Here is a 24,832-nt window from a genome sequence, read left to right as displayed (position 1 = left end):
GAAGCGCCCGACCGCGGCTGTGTTCTTTGATTTGGAGAAGGCTTACGACACCTGTTGGAGGGCGGGCATTCTCCGCACCATGCATACATGGGGCTTTCGCGGTCGCCTCCCTCTTTTTATTCATTCCTTTTTAATGGATCGACAGTTTCGGGTACGTGTGGGTTCTGTCCTGTCCGACACCTTTCGCCAGGAGAATGGGGTGCCACAGGGCTCAGTTTTGAGCGTCGCTCTCTTCGCCATCGCGATCAATCCAATAATGGATTGCCTCCCAGCTGATGTATCAGGCTCCCTTTTCGTGGACGATTTTACCATCTATTGCAGCGCGCAGTGTGCACGTGTCCTGGAGCGCTGTCTTCAGCGTTCTCTTGACCGTCTTTACTCCTGGAGTGTCGCCAATGGCTTCCGTTTTTCTGCCAAGAAGACGGTCTGCATTAACTTCTGGCGCTACAAAGAGTTTCTCCCACCGTCCTTACGACTCGGTCCCGTTGCTCTCCCACTCGTGGAGACAACCAAATTTTTAGGCCTTACCTTTGACAGGAAACTTAGCTGGTCTCCACATGTGTCATATTTGGCCGCCCGTTGTACCCGTTCTTTAAATGTCCTCCGTGTTCTCAGTGGTATGTTGTGGGGAGCGGATCGAACCGTCCTACTTCGTCTATATCGGTCGATCGTCCGCTCCAAGCTGGATTATGGGAGCTTCGTATACTCCTCTGCACGGCCATCCATCTTACGCCGCCTCAACTCCATACAACATCGGGGTTTACGACTTGCGATCGGAGCATTTTATACCAGTCCCGTAGAGAGTCTTCATGCTGACGCTGGCGAATTGCCACTCACCTACCGGCGCGATATACTGCTTTGTCGGTATGCCTGTCGGCTACTGTCAATGCCCGACCATCCGTCTTATCGTTCCTTTTTTGACGACTCTCTTGACCTTCAATACGGGTTGTATGTCTCTGCCTTGCTACCCCCTGGAGTTCGCTTTCGTCGCCTCCTTCAACACCTTCATTTTTCACTCCCTGCAACCTTTCGAGTGGGCGAGAGCCGCACGCCACCTTGGCTCCAGGCTCAGGTCCGCGTTCACCTCGACCTCAGCTCGCTCCCAAAAGAGGTCACCCCCGGTTCGGTCTACCACTCCCGTTTTTTGGAACTTCGTTCGAAGTTCAACAACATGACTTTCATTTATACAAATGGCTCTAAGACCAATGACGGGGTCGGGTGTTCCTTTATTGTCGGGGCACAAAGTTTCCAATACCGGCTCCATGGCCATTGTTCGGTCTTCACAGCTGAGCTCTTTGCCCTCTACCAGGCTGTTCTTTACATCTGCCGCCACCGACATTCTGCTTATGTCATCTGCTCAGATTCCCTGAGCGCCATCCAGAGCCTCAGTGATCCGTACCCGGTTCACCCTTTTGTACACCGGATCCAACGCTCTCTTCAGCAGCTGGTGGACGTCGGTACGCCGGTTAGCTTTATGTGGGTTCCTGGCCATGTCGGTATCCCTGGGAACGAAGCTGCAGATGCCGCGGCCAAGGCTGCGGTCCTCCAGCCTCGGACAGCTTCTTGTTGTGTCCCTTCGTCCGATTTTAGCAGGGTCATTTGTCGGCGCGTTGTGTCGCTGTGGCATGCCGATTGGGCTGCACTTACCGACAACAAGCTTCGGGCCTTAAAACCTCTTCCCGTGGCTTGGACGTCCTCCTCACGCCCTTCTCGGCGGGAGGAGGTCGTTTTAGCAAGGTTAAGAATTGGACACTGCCGGTTCAGCCATCGCCATCTGCTGACGGCTGCGCCGGCGCCGTTCTGCCCATGTGGGCACTTGCTGACGGTTAGACACATTTTCATGTCCTGTCCTGATCTTAACACACTGCGCCTCGATCTTAACCTGCCTAATACTTTCGATGCCATTTTAGCGGATGACCCACGAGCAGCTGCTCGTGTTCTTTGTTTTATCAATTTGACACACCTCGCTAAGGACATTTGATGTTTTTTAATCCTATGCCTGTCAGTCTGTCTTTTATTGTGTTTTCCCTTTTAGTTGTTGTTGTTGTCAACTTGTGCCTCGCGGTGCATTCTTAGAGTAGTCAGGGCGCTAATGACCATTGAAGTTGTGCGCCCGAAAACCACAAAAAAAAAAAAAAAAAAAAAAAAAAAAAAAAAAAAAAAAAAAAAAAAAAGTCCCCTCTGTGACATTTGCATTAAATCTGTCAAATCTGTCCACCACAACTCCTCACGCAGTTGGCCTGCAGGTTTATGACAATTTATCTGGTTGGCAGAGGGACAGAACGCAACAATGTTATTCCAGGCTTAGCTTTTTACTGCTTATTTCCAGATTAACCCTTTCATGGCCAATGGAACGTCTTAGGCTGATGCATAACACTGTAGTGTTTCCTACAAGTTAAAAAACTCAGACTATACATACTGGAGACTTAAATCATCATAAATAATATAATTTGTTTCGCTGTTCACTTCAGTCTGTTGGGATAACTTTCTGGATCCACAACTGTAGAAATCATGTGGTTTTGTAGCAAAGAGCCATGTTCAAAGTGTATTTTCACCCCAAAGGAAGTATGTCAAGATCATTGAACAGAGAGCAGAGAAGATGAAATCTGAGGGTGCAAGATCAGATGAAAAATGGTGGTTGCAAAATGACTTCTCAACCCAGTTGTTCTATAGTGTTTGTTGCCAGTCTAGCAGAATGCTGGTGACTGTTACTGTGGAATAGCACCACTTCACACAGTCTTCCTGGATGTTTTTCTGGGACTATATCTGCAAGATGTCTGTTGTTGACAATAAATACCAACAGGAAAGTTACACATCATGCAAGCAACTCATAGTACACCACATGGTCACCTACATCTACATCTACATGATTACTCTGCAATTCACATTTAAGTGCTTGGCAAAGGGTTCATCCAACCACAATCATACTATCTCTCTACCATTCCACTACTGAACAGCGCATGGCAAAAACGAACACCTAAACCTTTCTATTGGAGCTCTGATTTCTCTTATTTTATTTTGATGATCATTCCTACCTATGTAGATTGGTCTCAACAAAATATTTTCGCTTTCAGAAGAGAAAGTTGGTGATTGAAAATTCATAAATAGATCTCGCCGCAATGAAAAAGTCTTTGTTTTAATGACTTCCATCCCAACTCGCATATCATATCTGCTATACTCTCTCCCCTATTACGTGATAATACAAAACGAGCTGCCTTTTTTTGCACCCTTTCGATGTCCTCCATCAATCCCACCTGGTAAGGCTCCCACACCCCGTAGCAATATTCTAACACCGGACCTCTGCACAATATCCATAACATTATCTTGTGTGGATGCTCAAATGTCTATGTGGCACTGCTGCTCTGTTTGGACTAAGGCATCCTTTCCGTTCTTTCTCTTACATTAGCATAAAAACAAAATTTCTGGTCATCAGTAACAATACAGGTTAGAAATGGTCAGTGGTATTCACCCACTAATCAAGAACAAGCAAGAGGGTAATGTACATACGGCCAACCACTGATTTATATGTTTTGGCATGTGGTACCCGTATGATTTATTGTTAAACCTTCTCCTTTGTATTCAAATGCTGCACAGTGACGGAATGGTCATACTTCATCACATTTTCTGGTTCTTGAGTGCAATGATGTGCATCATCGTGGATTAATGCATCCAGATGATCTTCATGAAATGCTGAAGGTCTCTCTGAAAATGGAGGGTCAATAATGTCAAAACAATCATCCTTTAAATTAGAATATCTTTCCTTGCCATGCTCTGTCCCATGGCATTATCCCCATACATGGTGAAAACGTTACCATTGAAACCACATATTCATAAACTCCACTGTTCTCATTTTGCCAACTTAGCCATTTTAAATTAAAATGTAGCAGTGCTTTGTGTCAACATAATATTCATAGAATGACAATTTACCTAAAAGAATGTGTCCACATTAAGTGAGAACAAGGTAATGTACTTCGTAAAAATGGTGGAAAAGACAACTGTATCCTTTGATCCCTAGGCATATGAACTTGTCTTAGATCACATGTAATGCCCCCAACAACACAAAACACAATGATGGGAAAGGCTGACTTAAAGCATACATTGTGTGCTCACTCTTACATTATTGGTATCGGCTGCATAAGTAACAATAACACAGTGCACAGTGTTCACTTAAGACGTCTCTCTGTTTTTGCTCCCAACATTTAATGTTCTAATGATGTACCAACATCATAATGCATTGATGGTGGGTGGTTTAAATAAAAAATATGTACAAATGAAATGAGCTTCGTGACAAGGCTGAAGATATATCGGTACATAGGACACTGCATAGAACTGTATGGAACATTGTAGATGTAACTGTAGATGTGCTCCAAGGAAGTGTGTGGGGCCCTTGATATTGATGTTTTATATTAATGACATCACAGACATTCTTCTTCTTTTTGTTTTTCTGTTTGGGGTATCTAATGACCACATACTAATTTCAATGCTTCCTCCTTTGTTCTTCTTCCAGGTTTCCTTCGTCCTCACTATCTATCCTTTTTTCTTCCTCAGACCATTCTGACCCTGTCTTCCTCTTCTTCTTCCTGCCTTGGAATGCTTCCATTTGCAACACTTTCTTCTTGAAATCCTATCATTCTGCTGGGTCTTTTTCTTGTATTTCTTTCCAAATCTTTCCTAACTACTTGAATCTGTCCTGTTGTTGACATCTTGTCCCAAAGATGCTTAACAATCTGTTTGGTTAACCTGTTGCTGTTCACTCTGTATAAATGTCCAAAAAATAATAGTCAGCTCTTCTGCAGCATTTCAATTGTTTTTTCTATGCTGTAATATACTTCATTACTTCTTAATATTCATACTCATGGATTTCCTAGCAGCCTGAGTATTTTTCAAATGATTCTTAATTCTAGGACTTGAAGTTTGTATAACTCATAATTCAACATTAAACATTCACTTGCATAGAGACATTCTGGTTTTACTACTGTGCTGTAGTGCTGTATTTTCAAATTTTTAGACACACACATCTTGTTGTAAATGTTCATGTTTATATCATAGGCTTTCTCCATTTTACATACTATTTTGTCTACAGCAAATATTTTTGAAGCCATTGCCTTGAATCTTTCCTCCCAAATATTTAAATTTATAAACCCTCTTTATCTGTTCATTATCTGTTACTAGGATTTCTGGGTCATTATTTTAAGTTTGTCGTAAAAAATTTTTCTACAGAAACTTTTAAAGCTGCTTTGTTACGTATTCCATCTAAGAGGTTGATTTGTATTTCTGAATTTGTTATATTTTTATAATGAATGGCATAATCATTTGCAAATACTAGACACTGAATTTCAGTATCTCTTCTTCCTGAAGTCTCCAGTCTCATTGTGACAGCTTATGTTCTTTGCCTTTTGTTTCAATTATCTTACTATTTCCTCTAAGATGTAGTTGAGGTGGTGTGGAAACATGTTGTCACCCTGCATTTCACCTGTTATTTTGAGTGCCTTAGGTGTTTCACACCAAAACTTTACTTATGCTTCAGTGTGTGGGTGTTTCACGAATAAGGTTTGCTAGTTTAGTGTAATGCCAAGTTCTCGAGTCACTTTACCCACTGTTTACCTGTCAATCAAATGCTTTTCTAAAACCTGTAAATGTTAAAACTATGTCTTAAAATTCGTACGGACTAAAAGTTGAAATTCTGTTCTGCGCCAGATTCGATCTTTCTAAATCCACTCTGATATTCTCCCAAATGGCTGTCAAGTGTTACTTCCACCTTGTTTAGTAATATTGTTAAAAATATAATACAGCCCACTGGCAACAGATATATACCTGTGCAATTATTTAGATAATGCCTATGACTTTTTTGTGCACAAGATGGATAGGAGCCACTTTCCAGTCTTCGGGAATCTTTTGTTTCCCATATTTCTTCAGACATAATCTGAAGGTTAGTTGTCATTACTGCTTGACACCAGTAATGGTTGAGATGATTTTATTTCTTCTCCACTGGCTTTGTTGTTTTTCAGGGTTTTTGTTTGTTTGTTTGTTTGTTTGCTGTAGGTGGTAGATCTGCTTCCATGTTTTCATCAAATATCTGGAAATTCTAGCTAACAATTCAGTTATCTACAGTTCAAGAGTGGATCAAAGTACTTTCTTAGTAATTTACATGTATGGTTATTGCTTAGGCCTATTTTACCATTTTCGTCTCTGATACATTGTAGCATGGTAGCCCTTTTTTCAATAAAACCATGACTGTATGTATGAGAACATTTTTTCTGCTGTAGTACACAGTGATTCTTTTTTATCACTAATTATGATACTCGTGTCATCTGCAAATAGTAGAATTTTTGCTGAGCTGTCTGGAGCCTGTATGTCATTGATATAAACTAGAAATAACAATGGGCCCAGAATGCTGCCCTGAGAAACAACTATTTAAATTTGTTTTGGTTTAAAATTGTGAAGATTGTTGGATGACCTCAGCTCAACAATTCTTCTTGCGATATTTCAGAGAAATGGCTATTCGCAACAGCAGATTAAGAAAGCCCTGCAAATAAAAACTGCAGAAAAATCACAGGAAAATAATGAGGAAGAGGAAAGTGAAGTGAAATCTACAGCCTTTCTCCCATACATGGGTGATATTTCTTCTAAAATTGCTAGAATCTTGAAGAAACATAAAGTGGATGTGATATTCCGCCCACCCGCTAAGACTGCAGCCTTGTTGGGATCTGTTATGGATGATCTGCTCTTGCAAAAGGCGGGAGTTTATGAAATCCCTTGTGAGTGTGGAAAATGTTACATAGGGCTACCACATGCACTGTACAAGAACGATGCGTCGAACACTAGCGGTACACACGTGTTCTTCAGTCCAACAAATCAGCAGTTGCTGAACAATGCATTTCTACTGGCCATGCCATGGATTATATAGATGTTAAGATTTTAACTACTGCTTCATCTTTCTGGGACTCAGTTGTTAAGGAAGCTGTAGAAATACAACTAGCCGACAACCTGCTAAACCATGACGAAGGATTTCATCTTGACAATGCTTGGAAACCACTTATTTCACACCTTTGTTCAGAAAGAATTTCTGCATCTTCACTTCTGACAGATGTTACCTCTTTTAAAAATTAATTATTTATTTACAAGCACGGTGGATTCGCAGCAGCACTATTTTGTTTGCACTCTGTGCTTATATGTTTATCTTTGCTATATAAATCTTAACTATGATTAGTGCAGTAGTGGCGACTTTGATATCTTTGACGCATGCGCTTTTAATCCTCAGCAGCTTTGTATCACATGACTCCATATAAATAGGCATGCGCAAATGCTATGAACTCAGTCTCCGACTCGCCTTGAAGACTGCTGGGAGGTTTCTAGCTTAAATATTACAAGAAGAATTGTCGCTGTCCCAAGCGCACGCCCGAAAGATGATGGAACAATTTAGGTGTTTACAGTTCAAGAGTTGATAAAAGTACTTTATTAGTAATTTACAGGTGTGGTTATTGCTTGGACTTATTTTACCATTTTCATCTGTGATGTAAATACATTGGAGCATGGCAGCCCTTTATAGAATTTTTAAATGTCTGACACAGAGTTTGGAAGGATAACAAAGATTCTCCAACTCATCCTTCCTGCAGACATTATTGGTATTGTAGTAGTAGTAGTAGTAGTAGTAGTAGTAGTTGTTGTTGTTGTTGTTGTTGTTGTGTTGTTGTTGTTGTTTTTTAACAGTCATAGAACACACACACACACACACACACACACACACACACACACACACACACACACCCTAAAAGACCACTTTCATTCATTCAGTATAAAAGAGAGAATTGTTATAATTCCAACATTCCTCTTCTGTGTCTCACTGCATGTATAATTTATTGAAATAACTGCCCTTTGGAAGCCTATGCATCAGCAGGACAATGTGGTGACCCACAGAGTACCTATTTCCACAGCCAAGCACATAGTTTCTCACTGAAAGCTGCTGTTAAAACTCTCCAGTGCTGAAGGTGCATATTGTTCCATGTCGAAAATTCACCATATAAAAAATGAAAATAAATCTAATGAACCATATGACAGGTTGTTTTATGTTATTATTTTCATACTGTATTAATGACATTTTTTAAAATGTCATTCATTAAGAAGGCATCACTCCTTTGAAGTGGTATGTACAAGCATATTCCATGAAAGTTGTGTGCTAATTGACACTGTCTAAAAGTTTCCTTTTTACACAGACCATGAATGTGGCTTTCTGTTTCTTTGTAATGTCTTCTGAGATTGATTAGAGGCTCAGTATGTCAACAGTGTGTGTTAAAATTAACATATGTTCCAGTCATTGCAGCCATAATGTGGAATTGTAGAAGGAGCACATCACTAAAGCAGTAAATAAAGTTATTAAGAGATGCTTTCCTCTTTGTGTGTACAGTTGCAGCTGCTGGAAGACGGCGGCAACTCGAGGAAGATGCCGTACCCAGTAAAGAAGCGAGAGCTGGAGGTGCCAGGCACTCAGTGGGTGAGTAGTAGTGAGAGCCCACAGTGGGAGGCTTGCGAATCAAATGTATCAGGACAACTATTAGTGGACATTAAGATGGAGTGTGTCCACCCTTCTCCTTTACGATGGCTTGAACTCTTCTGTTTGTACTTTCATTGAGACGTCTGAACCTCTGTGAAGGAATGGCAGCCCACTCTTCCTCGAGAGCTAAACCCAAAGAAGGTAGAGATGTTGGACATCAGGTTTGGAATGATGTGACCATTATGACTCGTCCCGAATATGATCCACTGCTTTCAGGTTGGAACATTGGCACGCAAGTTCACTTCAGGAATGTCACTGTCCATAAACCTTCGCCTCACAATGCTGCTCAGTGACAGGTGGCATTGTTGAGCTGATTGTCAGTCTTTGTGTGTGAACACTTCCTCTGCTGTAGACAGTGCACTACCGTCAAATACATAATTATCCTTCTGAATTTAGCATTTTCTAAAGTGCAATAAGAGGACAACAAGTTAACGATGAGGAATTGCATACTGTAACACTGCCTCCTCTTCACATGATTGTTGGTACTAAAGATGATGGCAGGTAAAGTTCAGCCAGCATTCAGGTAACCCAAATCCTTCAGTCACATTGCCATGGAATATAGAATGATTTGTCACTTCACTCCTAGTCCCCTGCTTCCAGTTGTCCACTGTCCAGTGGACATTGCTCATTACGTGACCTTCAGTATTGTTTAGTGTTGACAACAGGAGTGTGCGGTTTTGAGAAACTGCTCAGCCATTGCAACCAGGACTGCGGAGAGTGAGGGGTGGCCATGGGGCAAGACACATGAGCCCCACCTAAAAATATAGCAAACCAATTTTATTAGCAATGTAATGTAAGTGGAGTGGCTCCAAATGTTTGTATAAGTTAAACGTGTGTGTGTGTGTGTGTGTGTGTGTGTGTGTGTGTGTGTGTGTGTGTGTGTGTGTGTGTGTGTGTGTGTGTGTGTTTTTTCTCATGTCACCACTTGGTAGCTTGGTAACACTGCCCCCCCACCCCTCCGGGGGCACACCATTCCTTGGTGGGTTCATTCTTGGCTACCATGGGGCCCCAGGATTTGCAGTACCTTTTCCCTTTTGTGTTGTATGTCAATCATCTTGCTGTTATTTTTCCCCTTGGGGAACATGTCTGGGGTATTCTTGGGAATGTCCAGCATTCTGTCACTGATGTACAAACATCTCACCTTTGTCTTCCGCTCCATTTTCCTTTCTCTGTTCCCCTTCTCTTGTTCCTCCGCTTCTGCGTTCGAGGGTCCTCTTTTACTCTTCTTGCTCCCTGTGTGCTCCTAAAGGCTGGCCCATGCATCTGTGCATAACAGGTAACTGGGTGACTCATAATTCCCAGCCCCGTGTTGACAGGTCGGATTCTCTCGTTCCTCCTGCTGTAGGCCAGTCTCAGGGTGGGGTGTGTGCTTGAGCAGTAAACTTTCCAAATTGCCATACATTCCAAACCCAATGTGCTGCTACCAATGTCATCATTTTAACCACTCTATAACATCTTGTCAACACCAGCCACATGTCACCTGTGGTAGGGATGCGCACGAGGGCGATCGTCCACCTCTATCTCCCTGCTGTATCAACTGCAAATGCGGCCATGCGAATTCATCTTAGGAGTGACCAGTGTATCTTGGTGTGCACGTTGTTCAAGAGATCCAGTTGAAGGAAAAGGTGCCTTATCCAGTTACTGGGTAGTCACAAACCGTGTGTTCTCCTGTCTGGCATCTATTTCTGTTTTTGTTACCCCTTACTCCATGAAAGACGTGGCCAGGCTGATATACAACCTCCAATTCAACTCTGAGGACATGAAATTGCCCAGTGTCAAGGTAGCATCGCCACCCCTCCGTCCTGCTTTGCAAGAAACCGTCGAACTCTTGCCTCAAGGGTCCAAGCAACCAGATACACAACCTGTAGGCCGGAAAGGCCAGAAGGAGTACTCCCATGAAGACTTACTCTGTCCCTCCAGCCAAACAACACTTGAGTCATCAACTGGGAGGGCTCAAAGAAGTCCTCCAAAGGCAAACAGTCCTCCTTTTGCCACCCTGAAGATCCTCTTTGATGGTGTCGGCACGTAATACCTTAGCCTGGCCAGCCACCATGATGCCGATGTTAAGTAAAAACAGTTTTTCGGGACTGGACTCCACAGACAGCCCGCACAAGCGATCTGATGTTTCTGTCTGACTCCATGGAGCAGGATCCTCCTGTGTCTGCACTCTGTAGTAGCACCTCTTCCTAGGCTGTCACTCAGCATCTGCCGAGGTGACACCCCAACGTCTGTTCATCATGACTGTTCTCCAATGAAACATTCACCACCTTCAGTCCCACAATGAGGATTTGCGACTGCTTTTAGTGTTGAAGCACCCCCTTGTACTCTGCTTTCGGGAAACAAAATTGTGCCCTCATGACCGCTTTGAGCTTTCAAATTTCTTACTGATTTGCTTTGATCTTCCCTGTTGTAACCATGACTGGAATGACTGCAGGTATGCTGTCAATGAAAGTGCAGTGGTACCGAATGGGAGCAGTCTGCAAACAAACAAGACAGATGAACAGGATAGGAAAAACAGATGCAATGACAGATGACTGAGCAAGATACAGAGACACAAAGACCAACAACAAACAATAAGCAACGGTGTCACAAGTGAAACCCTCATAAATCGACAAAGGCCACTCGTACATGGAAAGGACAACTGAGGTGTTCATGATGGCCAACCCAGAGGCCATGGCAGCTGAGGGAGATGCCGATCCACCTGGGGGCGGGGAGGGCTGGTGTCAGGCTGCAGGGAGGCAACAATTGGGGCAGTGGTGGTGACTCAAGGACCACATGTGTACCTGAAGGAGGTAGTGGTTGAGGAGTTGGTGCGGGAGTCCCGCAGGGGAACGTGGGCGGAGCTGGTTATGATGGCGGCACTCCAACCCTTTCAGCGTGTGCACTGATGTCACATACCACCCATGGGTTGCGATGACTGGCAGGTGTCCAACCCGCCTTGCTCCTGTAAACGCAGGCCCACACTACTGTGCTGGGGCCGTAATGCTGAGAGGGCCAAGAGCGGGGGCAGGAAGAGGATGGCATCAGCAAATGCAGCAGGGTCTGTGGCTGTCACCCATGGAGGATTTCCTCTGAACTACTTCCGTCAATTGGCGTGGTGTGATAGGTGCTCAAAAACAGGGTGAGGGCAGAAGTGGTTGGAGATGTTCAGACTGCCTTTGTCAGCTGTATAAACGTGTGGCCAAGCCTCTCTGCTGCACCATTGGAGGATATGTTTGGTACCATTGGCCCTCAGTGGTGAGAACCTGGACCAGGGCCACGAGTGTGGCCTCCTTGGCGGTGGCCGCCACACGGTCAACATATGGGTATTTGGAGTAGGTGTCAATGATAAGTAACCACACAGACCCCAAAAACGGGCACTCAGAATCAAGATGGGTGCGATGCCATGGCTGGTGAGGTACAAGCCAGGGTGCAAATGACTGAGGAGGGGCTTGCCTGGTGACGCGCATGCAAAGTGCACCCACGGATGAGCCGGTCAACATCATCATTGATGTCTGGCCAATGCATGTGCGAATGAGCCAAAAATTTCATGTGGGACATACCCCAGTGCCCACAGTGTAACAAACTGAGCACTTGATGCCACAAATCTGGAGGGATGTCCACCTGATGGGATCAGACTCCATGGCTAACAGGAGGACATCATCGACCATGGAGAGACTGTGGTACAGTGGGTGCCAGGGGCTGAAGTTGGTCCACATCCAATGAGTAATATAGATGGGCTACCAGTGGACCACATAGTGGAGGACCTGCCACAAGACAGGGTCTCGGCATGTAGCTGTGGCAATGTGAGCAGCCATAAGAAGCAGAGCATTCAGCATGTCCTGGTGGGTGGAATCAATGTGGAAACAGAGGACCATCTGTTCGTCAAACACAATTTCAGGACCTGCTGGGAGATGTGACAAAGCGTCTGCATTAGCATCATAGGTGGTTGGCTTATACTGGATGGTGTAAGTGTAATTCCATAAAAATAATGCCCAGTGCTGGATACGATGAGCCGTCCACTCTGGAATGTGGGAGTGGAGCCCAAAAAGCATAACTAAGGGTTTATGGTCTGTTAGGAAAGTTAACTTTGCTCCAAAGAGATAGTTGTGAAACTTTTGGACGCCGAACACTATTGCTAGGGCCTCCTTCCAATCTGGGAGTAGTTGTGTTGTGCTGGGGTAAACATCTTAGGATCATAAGTGATGGGCTGTTCAGAGCCATTGACATTCTGATGCATGAGGGGGGGCCCCAATGCCGTATGCTGATGCATCAGCTGCCACAACCAAGGGGTGGTCCGTAAAGAAGGAAGTAAGGCAAGGGGCAGAGTTAAGCATCACCTTTAAACAGAGAAAAGCCTGGTCACAATCAAAATGTACCCCTTTGTGACACAAGTGAATTAGGGGTTGAGCTACAGAGGCAGTCTGGGGTAAGAGCTTCAAGTGACAAGTAACCTTGCCCAAAAACACCTGGAGTTCAGATAAGTCCTTGGGATGAGGGGGGCCTTCAATGGCCACAACATTATGACCTGAAGGGCAAATGCCATCTTTGCTAAGCCAGTGGCATAAGTATTCCACTTCTGGTTGAAAGAAAAACATCACATGTCTAGCTGACAGCGTAAACCTGCAGACTGCTGAGTGTGAAGTAAGGCACTGAGGTTTTGCAAGTGTTCCTGGCGGGAATGACCTGTACCCAAGACGTCATTCAGACAATTCCTGCAGGGCTGCATAAGCTGCTCCAGGAACTGCTGGAAAATGGCTGGCACCGAATAGTCAACAAATGGTAGGTGCTTGTACTTGTACAATCAGAAAGGCATGTTGATAATCATGATGTTCCAGGAATTGGCATCTGAGGGTAACTGGTGGTATGCCTCAGCCAGGTCGATCTTTGAAAAGTTCTCTCCCTCGGCAAACTTGGTGAGAAGGTCTTCCTGTCATGGAATGGGGTAGGTGACAACTCAAGAGAACCCAGTCGCATGTATCTTGCCATATTAATCATGGAGACAGTGGCCCCAGTGTTGACCTGAAAATGTCATCCTCCGTGAAAAGGCTGAATGTGAGGAAAAGCTAAAAGCAACCGCACCGATGGGTCATCCAGTGGGACAATCGATTGCAGAGCATGTATGGTACCTTGAAGCCTAGGAGGGGCAGGACTGAAGAGAGTCGAGCAACTGCGACAAGCCGATTGGATGTGGCCCTCGTTGTCACACAGCATACACATTTTTGAGTGGTGGGAACATTCAGCTCGAGAATGTGTGGTAAAGGACTGTGGGCAAGATGGAAGTGGACCGCCTGACCGGCGACTGGAGACACAGATGCCATAGACACATCAGGCAAAGAGGAGTCCCAACATAACTGGCCTCTGTTGGCTGGGTCACCACAACTCACGAGGGTGGTTGTGGCATTGGCCGTGAAGGAAAGTGCGGTGGAACTGAAAGGGAGCAGCCCGTGAACAAACAAAATGGGGGAATGGGACAGGAAGGACAAGCATGACGACAGATGACAGAGAAAGACACCAAGAACAACAAGCAATAAGCAACGGGGTCACAAGTGAAAACCTCACAAAATCAACAATGTTCACTGGTACATGGAAGTAAGCCAAGTAAACGTGATGTCTGTAAGCCAGATATCGAGAGACTTAGGCGAATATCGGACTGCTTCATTGAGTGAGAGGCAGGCACTTAAATAGATGATAGGGTATGTCACTATTGGCCGCTACCTTCCCCACTTTTGCTGCTTGGTGACTTTAATGCAAATCATACCTTTTGGGGTTCCCCAGGACCTGTCAGAGAGGTGCCATCTTGACTGACCTGCTTAACGAACTTAACCTCTCCTGTGCCTTAATACTGGAGCACCCACTTCCCTGTCCAACTCCTCGCACACCTATTCCCATTTGGACATATCCTTCTACACTGCCCAGCTTCCCCATCACAGCTTTCTAGGGCTAACTGCCAGCTTTACTCCTCCCTTCCTCCCTGGCAACCTTCAAGGAATGAGATTTCCCAGTTGTGATGACTAGGTCGAATATCCCACATTTGTGGGATATGTTATCCTTACTGCTGAAGAACGTTCCATCCCCCACACTTCCTCTCTACCATGTCGTGTCCCAGTCCCTTAATGGACTGAGGCATGCTGTGATGCAGTTTGCACATGTAGATGTGCTCTCCACATTTTTAACCCCCACCCTAGTCTGGAAAACTTCATTCATTATAAACACATGCGTGCAAAGAGTCATCTTGTTCTTCAGGATAGCAAAAGAGCTAGCTGGATTTCATTCACTAGTTCTTTTATCAGTACCACACATTGCTGTGTCATGTGGGCCAACATCAGACGGCTCTCTGGAACAAAGATCCATTCCCAGTTTTCTGGTTTGACAGTAGCTGATGATCTCATTGTGGACGCTATTGCTATCTTCAACACCTTGGGATGCCATTTTGCAGAAGTTTCCAGCTCTTCCTACCACCACCCTACCCTCCTCCATCAGAAACAATTGGAGGGGGCTCGGGTGAGACACTTCCCTTCTCGGAATCATGAGTGAGTGCTACAAACCTGTCTTCACTATGACAGAGCTAGATCATACTCTCAGCTCATCCTGATCCTCCACCTCAGGGCCAGACACCATCCACATTCAGATGTTGCAGCACCTTTCTCTTGTGGGCAAGTGCTTTCCACTAAAAACCTCCCTTCTGGCTACCCCCCCCCCCACCCCACCCCCATATATCTTACCAGATGCATTTTTAAGGTGATGGAATTTGGATGATTCATGACTGGCTCGTGTGGTGGCTTGAATCTCACAATTTACTGATGGATGCTCAGTGTGGATTTAGAGTGTGGCGTTCTGCAGTTGACCATCTCATTACGTTGTCCACCCATTTTATGAATGGTTTTCTGTGAAAATCCTAGACTGGGCTGTGTTTTTTGATTTGGAGAAGGCCTAAAACACCTGCTAGAGAACTGGTATCCTCTGTACTCATAAAATGTTGGGCTTCCGTAGGCACCAACCCTGATTTCTTCAGGTATTTTTACAAGACTGAGTTTTCAAGTTGCATGTGGGTTCTGCCTTGTTGGACATCTTTATCCAGCAAAATGGTGTGCCTCAGTATTCCACCCTGAGTGTCATCCTCTTTCTTATCACCATTATCCCTGCAATGGCCCGTATCCCGCCAGGCATCTCCAGTTCTCTTTTTGTAGATGACTTTGCCATCTATTGCGGTTCTCCATAGACCTGTCTCACTGAGCAGTGTCTTCAGCACTGTCTTGATAGTCTTTACTACTGGAGCATTGACAATGGCTTACGCTTTTCCCCTGATAAAACCATCTGAATGAATTTCTGGCAGCAAAAATGATTTCTCCCACCATCTCTACACCTTCGTCCTGTTGCTCTTCCATTCATTGAAACTACAAAATTTTTGGGGCTCATGATCAATAGGAAACTCTATTGATCCTCCCATGTGTCTTACCTGGCAGCCCGCAGCTGTACGAGGTTCCCCAGTCTCCTACATGTCCTCAATGATACTTCGTGGGGTGCCGATCAAACCACTCTCCTCAGTTTGTTGCGGACCCTTGTCCATTCGAAACGCGACTATGGGTGCTCTGTTTAGGAGTTTGCACACCCATCCCTCTTATGCTGTCTCAACACTATCCACCGTCACGGCGTCTGTTTGGCCAAGGACACCTTTTACACCAGCCCAGTTTAGGGTCTGTATGCTGACAATGTTGAACTACAACTGTCCTACTGTCATTACTTTCTCCTCAGCAATTATGCATGCCATTTGTCTGCCAAGCATGGCCACTCTGCCTATGCATCCTTCTTCAATGATACCTTTGATCATCAGTACGGGACTCGTCCCTCTTCTGTTACCTCCTGGAGTCCACTTTCGCCACATGCTATGGCGATTTAACTTCACACTACCGGCAACTTTCCTAGTGGGTATGAACTGTTCATCACCTTTCCTTTGCAAAGTGGCCCATGTTAATCTCGGCCTTCCTTCATTTCCAAAGAACACTACTCCAGCCTTGATCTGTTGCCTTCAGTTTCATGACCTTTGAATGGAATGTCGCTATAGTACTTTTGTATACACTGATGGGTCTCAGACTAATCATGGGGTCAGGTATGCCTTCGTCATTGGCAACCGTGTCTTTTGATATCGGCTGCCGGCACACTCCTCAGTATTTACAGCCAAACTTTTTGCCTTGTATCAGGCCACGGATTACATAAGGGACACAGCCTTCACAATTGTGTCCTTCACTCAGACTCACTCACTGCCTTCCAAAGTCTATGTGCACTGTACACTGCTCATCTCTTAGTGCAGCAGTTCCAGGTAAACTGTCACTTGCTCACTATTGGTGGAACCAGTGTCATGTTCCTGTGGGTCCCTGGTCATGTCAGTCTGCCAGGAAACAAGGCTGCTGATGCTGCTGCCAAGGTCGCAGTCCTTGTACCTCAGCCTGCAATTACCTATATTCTTTCCAATGATCTCTGTATTGCCACCTGTCAGGAGGTGCTGTCCCTTTGGCATTGTCAGTGTTCATCCCTTCACAAGAATAAGCTTTGGCTTATTAAGCCTCTGCCAGTGCCTTGAATGACTGCCGTGGAGATTATTTTAATTGGGCTGCATATTGGGCACAGCCTTTTTAGCCATTGTCATTTGCTAAGTGGAGCTACCCCACCACTTTGTACTCATCACCCCCAAATTTTAACTGTCCACCACTTCCTGCTGGAATGCCCTTTTTAACAATTTACATTCCAGCCTGGGTTTGCCATCTGATTTATCAGCCATTTTAGAGAATGATGCGAGAGCTGTCAACTGCGTTTTACTTTTCATCCGCCGAATCACTATGACGTAGGCCAATTAATTTTTAGTTTCGGACCTCCATTTCTGTATGTTTTTTTTTTTTTTTTTTTTTTTTTGCCTTGTTTCCATGTGCCTGGTTTTAGCTGTCTCCTATTCTGTCAATTGGGACAGATGTGAAGTTGTTTAACTCCTCTTTGTGTTCGTGGTCTATAGTCTTGACTTGGGTGCGTATGACCCCAGTTGTTTTTTGTGTCCTAAAGCCAAATGAAACAAACAAAAGAAAACTGCTTGGTGAGTAGATTTTTTCCTATCCAATTACATTATGTTGTAAAAATGGATTATTTTTTGTTGTTATACTAATTCAATTTAATTTTTATCTTACAGAAAGTTTGACATGAAACATAGCATAGTCAGGAATTATTGGTGATACAGAAAAAATACTCATTGAGATAGAATGTAGAGTAAATGTAATTTCTTACTAAACACTAAACTTATCTTAACATCTTGTTCTCTTGATTTATCTCTGGTGCCAGTGCCTTGCTCATAAAATATTTCCCGTCAGTACTTTCACTACAGTCTGTTCCCAGACCAATCTGTTTGTGTTCCTGCCTCACCTCTTTACAGGGAGTCCAGCAGGCAACTCTCTTGCCCCATCTACCACCCACACTCGTGGTCATACATTTCACCTATTGTGGATGATCTTTGCACAAGGAGAGAAATGTGCTGAGTTTGTCACAAACATAAGAACCTCATTGCTACAAAGAAGACGCATGATGATGTTGGGCAAGTGCAACAGATTTCCAGTGAAAGCAACCTAAAAACAGTGCTGATACACTTTCAGGTTCTCACTAATATGAGACCAACTCTGTAAGGTGTAAGTTGAGCACTGCAAGCTACGCTGGTGATGTCCTAGATTCCAATGATGTTGCACTCAGAGGAAAAATTGATACTGTAACAACAGCAAAAATATGACAACTCTCATCCCCATGGAGGAGATAACAATGCCATCCAGGAGGCACACCTGGAAGAAAAATACAGGAAATGGCTAGGACATCATTAGGGAGGAACGGTGTGGTGGAACGGTGCAGGCAGAAAAACATGAGAATGAAGGAATGAAGTGACACAAGACAGAGACAAGTTAGAACAAGTAATTATAAGGCAAATAATCACAGAACATGGGAGAACAATTGTGCAGAGTCATCTGCAACCCAAAGGAAATGTGAAGAATGTTTTTTGAACATAGAGCAAAACCATTCAACCACTGTCAAGAAGCACTTGAATACAGAGATGAACTCTACCTAATGAAACACAAGACACTGGTAAGAAGTTTCCAGAGACAAAAAAGTAATAAAAAAAAGCCAAAAAGAGAGATGTTCCTGAATAGCCAAAATGAATAGTTTTTCGTTGCGACACAGATTGCACATGCCAACATGCAGCAAATGAAACAGCTCTCTGGTGAAGGCAAGGTAGAGAACGCCCTGATCCACTAAAAGATGTCGCTAATATGAAAACTATTCTTTAAGCTTTCACTTGAGCCCTCTGTCTGTAATAAGTCAGAAACACTCCTGTAGGCACCTACAGTGTAGGTTGGACTGGCAATGCCAATATTGTGGGCTGCATTCTTGTTAATATAGTCATGGCACTCAGCAGCAGATACTTGATATCGAGTCTGGAACTTTGAATGGCAAGTGAGCCACTGTGAATTGACCTACAAAGTCTGTGCAATGGAGAAATGCTGTAAAGCCCAGTGTCACATGGCTCAAATGTGGAAACTATGCAATGGCTGTCATGGGAAAGATGAGCTGCACTGAGTGTGAGTTTCAGTTTCAGCCCTGTTAGCATGCCAGCAACTGAAAGCCCTCCATTGTGGGGCATAAGGCGGGATTGTGAAGCACCAGCCAGATGCTACACCACACATTTCAACCTCATTCCTGTTATGTCTCCTTCTCCATTCTGTTGCCATACTCATCAGCTTTCCTTTCTGACTCACTTCTACAAAGAATCCTCCTGAGAAGTACCCCACCTCATCTGCCACTCATTCTCCTGGCTACTTGTACCCATCTGTAAGTAGAGAAAGGCGTGTTACATTGTATGCATTTGATGTGGCAATTTTAAAGTAGAACAATGAAAATATAGTAATTGGTAAGCATTTTTGCTATTGCTTTCTGTGGGATCTCTCTGAGAAAGATTCATGATAATTTGAAATTATGGGTGAAGATTTTTGGAAGTCACTAAGTGCTCTCATTGTCAAATACCAGATGAATATAATGTCGGTATATGCCTGCAATGAGTGAAGCTGCATATACAGGCATAGACACAGTTCCTAACTGTTAAACTTGCCACAGTGTGTTAACCATGTAACATAAGATTATATGTTTTAAGTAACAGATTATTACAGCATTTTAAATTTTGATCAGCAATTATGTGAAGTGTTGACAATGAAAGTTTATTTTCCCCTGATTGTCTTCAGATAGCAGCCTGCAACTTCACTAACTGAGTTCCAGAAAGACAGGGTTTTTTAATGTTCACTGTTGTACATAATTGAGTAGATTAGATGCTCAGTTATTCACTGATTAGTAGGCACTCTACAAGACTGAAATAATTGATTCTGTTCTTCATCATTCCATGTTGAAATACTATTAGTTAATCAATTATTTGTTTTACTTTTGCAGATAGAGTTTTTTATATTAACTCAAAATGTTTTCTGTCAATCAGGTACAATTCAAAGTGTTCTATCTCCTATTGCTGAGGAGAGTGAAAGTGGAAAGAGCACCGGTACAACTGATGGAGCCATGGTATGTTTCACCAGTAGCAGAAAGTTAGATTTTGTGGCCTGTAATTAACACCACACTACTTCCTGGCCTCCTCTCAGGTGCTCACAAAGTTCATTACATTTGGCCCTTTAGCCATTACAATACTTCCTCCTCTTCTGTACTGCCACGCACTCTACACACTTACTTAAATAAAAAAAAACTACTTCCTTGATATCCTATTCATTTCCATTTCATTCTCATTACATCTCCCATGCCAGTTTGTTTCCTGACACCACAAACATCACAACTTCTTTTCCAATGGAAACTGAAACGCTATCTCAAGTCTAAATTATCTGCTGAATGATCCAAAACATTTCTCAAAGACCAATCATATACTGGCTCTTAATTTAAAACAAGTAACTCTCTTTAATAATTAATGTCAAGTCGTGTGTCATTGGTTAGTATGCAGAATCTTAATGACAGCTCAACTTCATCTTTGTTCTCCTGTGTAATGGTAGTTGTCACAGTGCTCACAGATTTAGGGGGAATCCACAATGCTGAACCAGAATGAAACAGCAAGGAATTAACCCAAGGAGAGATATCATCAGTAGGGAGTAAACCACTCAAATCATCATGTACTGTGAAGAACGACAAAGCAACTATTGTCATCTCACCCTGCAGAAATCCTACATCAATCTGCACCAGTTCTCATGTGCAGCACAGAAAGCTCCTAAAGTGTATAAAAGTTTAAAGCCGCCATTTGAACTAAAAAAGACTTTATGGTGGTGACCACTATTCATCAGTACTATAGACATGGTGAGGTAAACAATTTACCAAATCAATAGGTCATATCATAGTTGTTACTCATTAAATATGACAATTAACATTCTTTCAGAATGACAACTACCACTTACTGTTGTCTAAAATACTTACTTATTGCTGTTTGGAAGTGAGTTTTTCTCATTTTTGAGCAAATATCATAAACACAAATGATAAGTGACTCATTCTCCTCCATATAATCATGGCATGACAAACTTCCTGAAGTCTTCTGATAATACTTTCCTGGTTGCTAAATAAGTACCGAGAGACTACTTCGAGAGATCTACTTGTCTTAGTGGTTGTTGTGTTTGACACGTGTTGGTTAGTAATTCAATGGAACTACCTTAATGTACTTAAACACATGTGTCACAAATTGTGCAGTGTGATGTAAAAGTAACTGTTTAGCTACTTTTGTCCTTTGGGATTTGCTGTCAGTGATATTAAGATAGGTCTTGGTACCTGAAACAAAATCAAATGATAACTCTTGTGATGGTGTTTCAGATCTTGCATTGACCGTGGCAAACAGTCTTTCGTCCAGTAAGTGCTTTAATTTTCATACACCTTGTTTTCTAGGACCAATATTTGGTACAAATCTTAAAGGTCATGGAATATGTCAGATAAAATAAAATGTTTAAGAAACCAAAAAAGAGGAGCTATAAGTTTATGTAAATGCAATCAAGAATGTAACACAGGAATCAGCTTAATTTTTCAAGGAAATCCTCAACACGATAGGAAACTCTTCAATTTTGATTTGAAACTACATGGATTACTGCTAAGTGGTTTGAATTCCTGTGGTAACTTACTGCAAATGGATGCCGCAGTGTACTGCACGCCTTTCTGCTCAAGAGTCAAGAAAGTGTGCCCCATAGGCAGATTGGATTTCTTCCTAGTGTTAACTGAGAGAAAGCTGCTAATTCTTGGGAGTAAGCTGACACTGTTAACAAGAAATGACAGCAAAGAATGTGTGTTTATTGAGAGGCTTATGTCAGATTACCCAGACTAATTAACATGGGTCAGCAGGAGTTACATGAGCTTATACAACTTAATGCCTGAACCACCCATTTCTGAGCCGAAACATCCTTTGGGAAATGGAAGAATTACCCCAAAATATACCACCATACCTCATAAGCGAATGATAATAAACAAAGTATACTAATTTTTGTGTCACACTGTCATTTACTTCATATACCATTCAAATAGTAAAAATGCCAGCATTAAGTCTTTGAACAAGATCCTGAACACGAGTTTTCCACAACAGTTCACTATCCATCTGAACATATAGAAATCTGAACTGTTACGTTTCACTAATCATACAGCCATTCTGTGAAATTAAAATGGCTGGTTTTGTTGAATTTTTTGTTAGAAATTGTAAAAACTTATTTTTGCTGTGATTTAGCATTAGTTTATTTTCTACAAGCCATGAACCTATATCTCAAACTGCACTACTTGAAACAATACCAACATTCCACAAAACATTCTTTACTACCAAGCTAGTGTCATCAGCAAACAGAGGGCATACCATTTATATAAATTAGGAACAATAGATATATTACAGAAAACGCACACCACTCTTACGAGGTATGTTGGCCTCAATGAATGTGTTTTGTGACAGCTGAATTCGCTCCCAAAGATAACATGTAAATATATAAACACGGAGCCATAAACTTTGTTCATTAAACATTATACTAGTACAGACGACAGTTTTGCATTGGTGATTGAACAGCAGGTGGATGATCCGTGAAAATTCGAGAAGCGCTTTGAGTCTCATGTTGTTACATATTCCCTCCAGTGAGTGGATGCCCAATGGTGCACTAAATTTTCTCACAATACATTGAGAACATCCGAAATATCCTAGCAATTACAGTAAAATATGCATTTTTAAAGTTTTTAATGATGTATGTTGAGAAGATGTTCTCTCCCAGGAGTTGAATAAGGTTAGGCTTGAAACCTATTCAGTACCCTCATCCTCAGGACACTGGAATGTGCAAACTATACAAAGGAAAAGGGAGGGTGAACTGATACTTCTTAAATTCTATGGATATTTATACCAGTATCAGTGTGACTTTAGGCTGTACATGGATACAGACAAAGCAAGCTCCTGGGAACTATTGAAATCCCTCAAGGTTGGCAGCACAAAAAGCATCATTACTCATTTAAGAGACAGTTTTTCCAAGTTCCTATTTTTATTGCAGGTGAAAGTTAGGTAAATTCTAAGAACATTGAAAAAGTATCATCCCTTTGTTCCACTAGATGATGATAGAGAGAGCTGTGTAGGTCAAACAGAGGTAAGGCCAAAAATGTCTTAAATTCTGTAGTCATTGTGATGTGTTAAATAACTTCATCAAATCAGCAGTTTCCCTGGACTTTTTATCTGATGAGCCTAAATATAAAGTCCCTCCAGCACATAGACATAAACTTCACAGAGCCCTATTAAGTATGGTGTAGCCATTTGTTCCCTTCTTGTGCTAAGTTCATCCTTGCTACTTTTCACATATGCTGCAGATGCTCTCCTATTATGGTGCCCAGAATGATACTTCTGCTTAATTCCAAAATTGCACCTCCCCTGGCTTAAAGAATGTTTCTTCCTACTTGGTGTGCAGATTTTGACTGAATATGCATGCTGTTTCATTCCAGTTTGGCACAGAACTTTTCTTGAACAAATTTGGCACAGTGCAAATTTCTTATCGCCTATAATCTTCTTACTTTTATAACTTTTTGGCTTTCTGGAATACACACAGGACATCTTGTGACTGAAATATGTTATTTGAAATGAAAAGAAAACAGTGACTGACAAACAGAAAAAGCCTGTTTGTATAAAGTTCATGTATAAACTTTTTATTTATTTATTTTTTCTCCTGTGAATAGTTCATCTGAGGAACACATTCCAATTTTAGATCCTCACGGTTTGTTGTTTCCTTTTCTTCCATTATGATTTCATTTGTTCACTATATTCTGTCTCTTTGCAGACCATTTTGAACCAGTCTTTTTAGCTACCCTGCCTCGGAATAATTTTATTTTCAATACTTCTCCCTGAAAGATTTCTCTGTTAGCATCTTCTGTCCTTATATAGTTTTTTCTAATTTTTTTTTTTTTTTTTTACTTCACTGACCCAGCTATTTCTGTACTGCTTATCCCACAGCTATTTAAAAATCTTATTTGTAAATCTACTGTCTTGTGTTTGTGATGAAGCAAGCTTGGATAGTTTTACTCCCATTCTTGTTTTGCCATCTGCCTCCTTAAAATTCATTTTGTCACTTTTGAATTAAGTACTATTAACATATGTCAATATAATCTGCATTTTCATAAGAGAGAAACATTGGCCCTCAGTTTTAAAGAACTTAACATCAGATCAAATTTTGTGCTTAATTTTATATATGTAATTGAATTCCCAGTTTATTTTGACTATTCCTTGTCGGTATCTTCAATTATTAGGTGAAATCAGTAATTGTTTCATAACTTAAATTCTATTGTTGATGTATAAACAAATCTAAATTCTGTACTAATTATAAACATTTGGGAGACAAAATACTAGTAATCTTAAAGTATCTATTTGGCTCTATTCAGAAACATGTTAGCAAAATTATCTGTTATTTAATCCCAAAGTAATTAATAGCTTTGTCCAAAGTATTGTTTGCATACATTAATTTGTCAATTTGATTATTTAAACAAATAATTCTGTCTAACTCTTGTAGTAGAAGAAACTGTTAAAAAGACGGAATTTTTCGATGTAATCAGTCAATTTAACGAGTTAAGATTTAATTGTAATCTCTGTAAATTAAACTTCAAACAATGTGTAGTTTCAGTACCTATCATTGTGGTAATGTATAAGGGCCTGATTTCTGGTCCTGAGACAGTCAGTCCAGGGCCAAGTTTGAGACGTGGAACCTGTGTTGGTTAGAGCGACAATAATGTATCAACTTAACAGTGAACCTATCT

The sequence above is a fragment of the Schistocerca serialis genome, unplaced genomic scaffold (genome assembly GCF_023864345.2).
Source record: "Schistocerca serialis cubense isolate TAMUIC-IGC-003099 unplaced genomic scaffold, iqSchSeri2.2 HiC_scaffold_849, whole genome shotgun sequence".
In the NCBI taxonomy this organism is placed as follows: domain Eukaryota; kingdom Metazoa; phylum Arthropoda; class Insecta; order Orthoptera; family Acrididae; genus Schistocerca; species Schistocerca serialis.
This window is presented reverse-complemented; position numbering follows the sequence as displayed.